General features: G+C 30.3%; 1 long non-coding RNA gene across 1 annotated transcript; it reads left to right on the forward strand.

Annotated features, from left to right (window-relative positions):
- Nucleotides 1-5,733: 5,733 nt before the first annotated feature.
- On the forward strand, nt 5,734-6,587 carry LOC128034520 (uncharacterized). Its single transcript, XR_008190573.1, has 2 exons — nt 5,734-5,828; nt 6,391-6,587. It is a non-coding gene; the product is annotated as an uncharacterized LOC128034520 (long non-coding RNA).
- The last annotated feature ends 686 nt before the right edge of the window (nt 6,588-7,273 follow it).

Raw genomic sequence — 7,273 nt, forward strand, 5'->3', positions numbered from 1 at the left:
GGACTATGACATCAGCTAAGTTGCAAAGTATATGAGTAACAATCCAAAACCTTTTATGATAGATTTCGTAAAATTTCGATAAAACACGATGAGATTTATCAAGAATTAGCTTGTTACAAAATTAATTTAATACTAGAAAATAATTCTTGAAGTTAGAAATTATTTTAAGAATTCTAGAAATCATTATAAAGCAAGGAATGTTGCTAAATCGCCTAACGCTTAAGGGAAAAAGGGCGTACCATTTTGGAATTGTTGTAATTAATTTAATTGTTTAGTATTTGAAATATGTTGAAAATCTTTTAGATATAATCTGCATCATAAAGTATATAAATCCTGGAAGTATTGTTATTGTTGTGTTTTGTATATTTGATATTTGGTTGACTAAATCACATTTATTGCACACCAAAGATTACTATTCACTACAGCAAAACAGGCTTTTAGCGGCGTTTGGAAAAAAACGCCGCCAAAAATTGAGCATTACCAGCGCTTTACGTAAAACGCTGGTAAAGATCGAGCATTAGCGGCGCATTTTCAAAAACGCCGCTAAAAATGAGCATTAGCAGCGTTTTTTGGAAAAACACCTCAAAAAACCCTAAGCACAACGGCATCATTTTATATCTTTCGGGGCTATAGCGGCGCTTTTTTAAAACAGCGCCGCTAATGCTCAGATCTTTAGCGGCGTTTTTGGAAAAGCGCCGCAAAAACATTTTATCTGTCTATTTACTATTTAATTTTTTTATTTATATTAATTAAAATTTAATTTATTTTTAATTGAATATTTGTTAAAAATGGATAAATTTGAAATAATGACACGTAGAAATAATTTGAAATAAAAAACTTAGAAAATATTTGTTAAAAATGGAGAAATTAAAATACTATTATTTAAAATAATTTTAAAATTTTTGGCTACATAATTGATTGATTTTAATGTATATATTAAATAATTTCAAATATAATTGTAAAAGATACAATAGTATTAATTTTAAAATATTTAATTTAATTATCATTATAGTTTAGGGTTTAATATATATGGTTTAGGGTATATATATGGTTAATTTAGGATTTAGGGTCGGTTTAAGAGTTACAAATTTAAGGTTTATAGATTATGGAATTAGGGATTATGGAGTAGGGATTCTGATTTAAGGGTTGTGATTTAAGGTTTATGGGTTAGGGGTTAAGGGTTAGAGATTTAAGGTTCATGGATCTAGTGTCAGGTTAGGGTTTAGGGTTTAGATTAATTAGTGTGTCTTAATTTATATATTAAATAACGTTTAGGGGTTAGGGGTTAGGGATTCGGGGTCGGGTTAGGGTTAGGGTTAGGGTTAGGGTTTAGGGTTTAGGATTTAGATTAATTAGTATTTTTTAATTTATATATTAAATAAGGTTTAGGGGTTAGTGGTTTGGGGTTTGGGGTTAAGAGTTGGTGATTTATGGTTTAAAGATTCGGGTTCGGGTTAGGGTTTAAGCTTTAAATTAATTAGTATTTTTTAATTTATATATTGAATAAGTTCTTATATAATTATAAAAGAGATAATAATAAATTGTAAAGATTATTAATTTAAAATTGATATGCGATATACAATAATTGAATATAAAAAATTATAAAATATGCGAGCTTTGGCAGCGTTTATAGCAAAAACGTCGCTAATATGTATTAGAATTTTTCAAAACGGTGTCGTTTCATTACAAGAATTTAATTTATTAGTGGCGTTTCTTACATAAATTTGGAAAAGGTAACATTAGCGGTGTTTATGACTAAAAATATTTAATCTAAACCATTTGATATATTTAAATATTAGATTTAAAAAAGTAATAAAAAAAGTAACAAATTGATACGGATAGGTAACTATCTATTTTGGATATATAGGACCAAATTATAACAAATAAAAATAAAATACAAAAACTAAAATCATTCCACATCGAACATCTAGCAAAATAATTATATTTTAGTTAGGAAGAAATATCTCTAATAAAATGGAGATTAGATCGAAATAAATAATATAAAATCATGATTAACATCTCAATCTTTAATAGATATTTGATATGTGAGAGATTAATTGCTTACATTGGATAATTCTAACTTAATAATTAATTACAGTCATTTAATCTTTTTTGTTATTAAAATATACGATATTTATTTTGAGAGTACTTGATTTTTTATAAAAATTAAATTTATAAAAATAATAATAAATGTTTTATAAAATCACTTAACTAACAATTTTTAACAGACAAAATAAAAGATTTTTAGCATAGCAAAACAGTGTCGTTTTATTCCAAATGAAATATTTTTTTGCGGCGTTTTTGTGAAAAACGCCACAAAAGGTAAGCAATAGCAGCGTTTTTATAAAAAAACGCCACAAAAATAATTTTACTTTAAAAAAATAACGACATTTTATATAACAACACAGTGTCGTTTTATTCCAAACAAAATAATTTTTTTACGGCGTTTTTTGTAAAAACGCCGCAATAGATAAGCAATAGCGGCGTTTTTATAAAAAAGCCACAAATAAAAATTTCACGCGCCATTTTAAAAAATCCCCTCCCCCCGAAATCCCCAACTTTCCCCCCTAAAATCCCTAATTTCCCACATCCCACAAAAAAACCCAAAAGCTTATTCAACTCTGTGTGTTTCTTCCCAACTGAAGCCAAGCCAGTTCTTTTCGTTCTTCGTCTTAAAACCCTCAAATGGATAAAAATCAAAGAACCCAGAACCAGGAAACGATGAGAAAAAGAGCAAAAAGGGATTGGAAATTGAAGGGTACTGAGTGGAAGGGTTGTCAATAAGAGGGCATGAAACTTGCATTATTTTTCCCACTCTTAAACTAGCATTTGATATCAGTCGATGCCCACAACGTGCCCTTTCTCAAGATTTCCTTTTTATTTCTCATGGCCATATGGATTATATTGTTAGTTTTTTCCTTTCTCTCTTTCTTTTTTCTTGTGTTCCTGTTCTTGCTTTTGGTAGTCTAATTATTGGTTTTCCTCTTTTTCTTTTATTAGATGCTGAATTGATAATAATGTTAGAAAATCAGGTGATTACTGAAGAAATGTACTCTGCTTAAAGAATTTATTGTTTGAAGGTAGAATTGGAAGTTTCTTCTTATGAATCTCTGTTTTTAGGTACTTCAAAATGTGTAGTTGTTTACGTTTTTTTTTTCAATGTGCTATTTTCTTCATGTTGATTCCTACAATACTTGTATATTAGGCTCTCTCCCCTTATTTTTTGTGTATTACTTTTTAATACATTCGTCAACCACGTATATTTAATAGAACCACTTATCGATTGACTCATACATATGAAGGATGACTAAAGTTGTTCATGAAAAACAGCTTTGTTTTAGTTGTTCTAAAATATTCCTTGTTTTGTGCATAATCTATTTCTTTTTTACACTTTTAGCTCAGTCGAAATGTTCCTAATATGTGCTTGAAGTTATGTATTCCAGGGGCTTTGGGATGTAGAAAGCGACAATGATGGCCAACAAGAAGGCTGCATTTTACAGGTTTATGTTAATGTGGCTTTTAGCAAGAAAACTGTTTGGAAAGGTTTGCCTTTGCTGAATGATGACGAATCTCTTGTTTATATAGCGTGCTCTTTTATCATTTATGTATTTCTTGTGTCGCATCTTTGTATTTTGATTTGCTGAGTTTCTATTGTTATTGACTCCTGTTACAATGACTTTACATTTACGTGTCTCATATTATAATTGCATCTGTGATGGTACTTCAATAACAATAGAGTGAATAAATGATGCAACCTGCAAGCTTGCAATCTATATCCAACCAGAGACAACGACACACAATGAGGAATTGCAATTTATCTACAAAAACTGATAAAATCTAACTGTAATCATTTAGAGCATGAAATTTGTTTGTTTTTCAGTGAGATTTAACCTGTGATAGGTCTCCTCCGAAAGGGTTGTTGTCAAGGATTCTGAAGGGAGAGAAATTGAATCACAACTTATCCCTCTTTCAAATTCCACTTTATGCATAAGAAGTCAATACATCAAAGCATATTTGGGAAAAAAGCCTAGAGAAATAGCTAAATATTGGGTTGCTTTTTCAGTTTTAGTACCTCCTCTAGGTTTCAGCACTTATATTGTAGCAACTACTAAAGAGACAGGTTGGCATTATTGCTTCATTTTTTTTTAATGTGTCAATAAAGTGGAAGATTTTGACTTATGCTTCTAAGTTATTAACAGAATGAACTGTTATTAAATTTTCAGAAGGCCGTAGCCCTACCATCTCAACCATGAATACCTGTGAAGCAAGTGAAAACAATACCATTGAAGTTGACCAAGGAAGTTTAAAGCTTCTTTACTCAGCAGATGAAGGAAAACTTACTCGTTATGTTAATACCAGAAATTCAATAAACTATTCTGTCTAATCTTCAGTTTGGTTGTGTCTCTCTAATTATAACTATTGGATTTTTTTCGTTTATTTGTCTTTTAAATTTCTTTCAGTATTTCATATTTTATTTGGATTCTCTTTATTCTTTGTAATTTTTTTTTCTTGTGTTATAAAATAATTTTATTTAAAGCAGTTAGTATGTAATCTAATTTCATTGCTGAAGGTTACGGCCTTTGCTGAGCAATCCTATGGTTATTACTCGGGAAATGATGGAACTGATAAAGATCCTCAGGTATTTTGTTCTTTCATTGAGCTTGTGGTTGGAGAAAAGGTATTATATTATAATATACTAATTGCAAAATACTTATGTTTTATAAAGGCTTCTGGGGCATATATGTTTTTCGTCCAAATGGTACATTCTCCATAAAATCTGAAAACCAGGAATCTATTTTTCTTTGAACAAATTTCATGTCTATCAGTAATGACCCTTTACAATTCATTTATTATATTTTTCAAAAATGAGGATCTGAAGGAAAATGGAGATTTGTTTGTTGCAAACTCCTTTAACTGTTGTGCGGGGTCCCCTGTTGGATGAAGTACATCAACAGCTACATTTTTCAGGTAAATGAAGTCTTTCTATGATCTCTACTGCCTGGGACTCATGCCAGTTTATTATTTTATGTTTGGCCAGATTCTTAACTCCTTATTTTGATTTATGAAAAAATTATACATAATCAGTGAAGCTCAGTTCCTTTGTTTGAATTCTTATGCTTTTGGTAGATAAGGGTTTCTCTGTACTGCCTGAAAACATTTTGTACTTCAAATAATAATATGCCATATGAAAATAAAATATTTTACCAATAAAATAAAATAAAATAAAAACAAGAATCGAATATCAAAAATTCGAACTTAGAAGAAGTTTAATCAATTTGCTTGCAAAAACTCTTTAAGGTCTATCTCTTTTCATCTTCTTAATTAATTTTTATTTATCAAATAATCTAAAAGATTTTGAATTCTTATGCTTTAGGTAGATAAGAGTTGTTTTTAGTTGTTTTCTTAAATTATTTATGATTATATTAGTTGCAATAATGAAAAATAATTTCATTTATGTACTAGTAGGTTAAATGGTAAATTCTTTTATATAGTGCTTTGGCTCGTAAGCTTACCCGGTTATGTGTTAACTTGCACGATTCTAGTTTTTCTTTTTCGGGAATAGGTAGATCGTTCTACATTAGTCAATTATGTATGCCCCGGGTAGTTTTACCTTAATGATTTGTTTTATTTGTAGTCCATTACTTGAAATCGTTTTGAGTTGGTTTTCTTATTTTCGTGTCAACAACACGGATCTTGAAGAAAAAAAGTTGAAGATCAATGTTCATAGGCACGTGGGACAAGGGTTGTCTTTGATGAGGAAGGCAACACACAGGCTCCACTTGCTATGTCGGCTGACAAGACGAGTGGCGATATACTGCTTGACCAAGGTATATGTTATCCCTTCTGTTGGCCAATGTTGCTACGATTTTTTATTTTTCTTGAAATACCTGAGTCTGGCACCAATGTTTGAATCATGTTTGGACGTGATGGCTATAGAGTTATGACCCTTCAGATTCATGGAAAAAATTGGAAAAATTGAATATACCTGTATTGGAAAATTGATATATCAATGATCAATTTAATTATTATGGTGTTCTTTTTTCTGTGCCTTAGTTCTCTTTTATGCTATATAAGACATTTCTATATAACGTTAAACAACAAATGAGCAAAGATGTTTCGTTACGCTTTTGCAAATTAATACTATTGTTCCTTATTAAAAATTTGAATAGTTTAGACAGTTATTAGAAAGAATGCCTATTTGTGACACATGGAAAAGCTATGATTGAGATTGTTTGTTAGTATGGTTCAACCTGCTACTAAAGCTGCACATAATTGTTTGTTATATTTATTTTTTGAGCCTTAATGGTTATATATATTTTTTATTTTTAACATCTCTGTTGTTTACCAAGTTTGTTGGTTTATCTGATCATTTGGTTTTGCATTCTTTAGATATTGAAGGTGTAGTGGAGGATTCAATCTTTTCAAGCTGGAAAAGCCAAGGCTAAGCACTTCTTCAAGTAGAGTGTTATTTAATGTTGCATTCCATGGTCGTTTATCTTAGTCGGAACTTGAATTAGGTGTTATTGAAACAGGGTTTTGTAGCTACCTTGTGTACTAGCTTCTTTAATCATGATTGTTAATTATTACGTGTTTTGTAGCTTCTTTTATATTTGGTCGATTTAATATAGATCAGATGAGTTGTGAGGTAGATTTCTCATTTATTTAAACATAATATTTTAATTCTAAATTTAAATTCATTAATTTTTATATTTACCTTTAAAGTTAAAATTTTAATAGAAAATTTAATTTAATTACTTTTTTTATCCTTAAAATTATATAGTTTAAAGTTAAAATTTCAAAAATAAAACATAATATAATATTTATTATAGAAATAAATATTATTTAATTAAATTTTTTTTAAAAGTTATGCTTTTAGCGGCATTTGTGAAAAAGCGTCACTAAAAGTCAATCTTATAGCGGCGTTTGTAATAGAAACGCCGCTAAAGGTCCTAGTTTTTAACGGCGTTTGTAAGAAAAGCGCCGCTAAAGGTCTTGGTCTTTAGCGGCGTTTGTGAGAGAAGGGCCGCTAAAGGTCTTGGTCTTTAGCGGCGTTTGTGAGAGAAGCGCCGCTAAAGGTCTTGGTCTTTAGCGGCGTTTGTGGGAGAAGCGCCGCTAAAGGTCTTGCTCTTTAGCGGCGTTTTTTTCTATAAACGCCGCTAAAGTTAGCGACGCCATCTTTAGCTGCGTTTTTTCCGGCGCTTCTCAATGCGCCGCAAATACTTTTAGCGGCGTTTAAAAGCGCCGCTAAAAGCCTGTTTTGGTGTAGTGATTG

This window comes from Gossypium raimondii, chromosome 11 (genome assembly GCF_025698545.1).
Source record: "Gossypium raimondii isolate GPD5lz chromosome 11, ASM2569854v1, whole genome shotgun sequence".
In the NCBI taxonomy this organism is placed as follows: Eukaryota; Viridiplantae; Streptophyta; class Magnoliopsida; order Malvales; family Malvaceae; genus Gossypium; species Gossypium raimondii.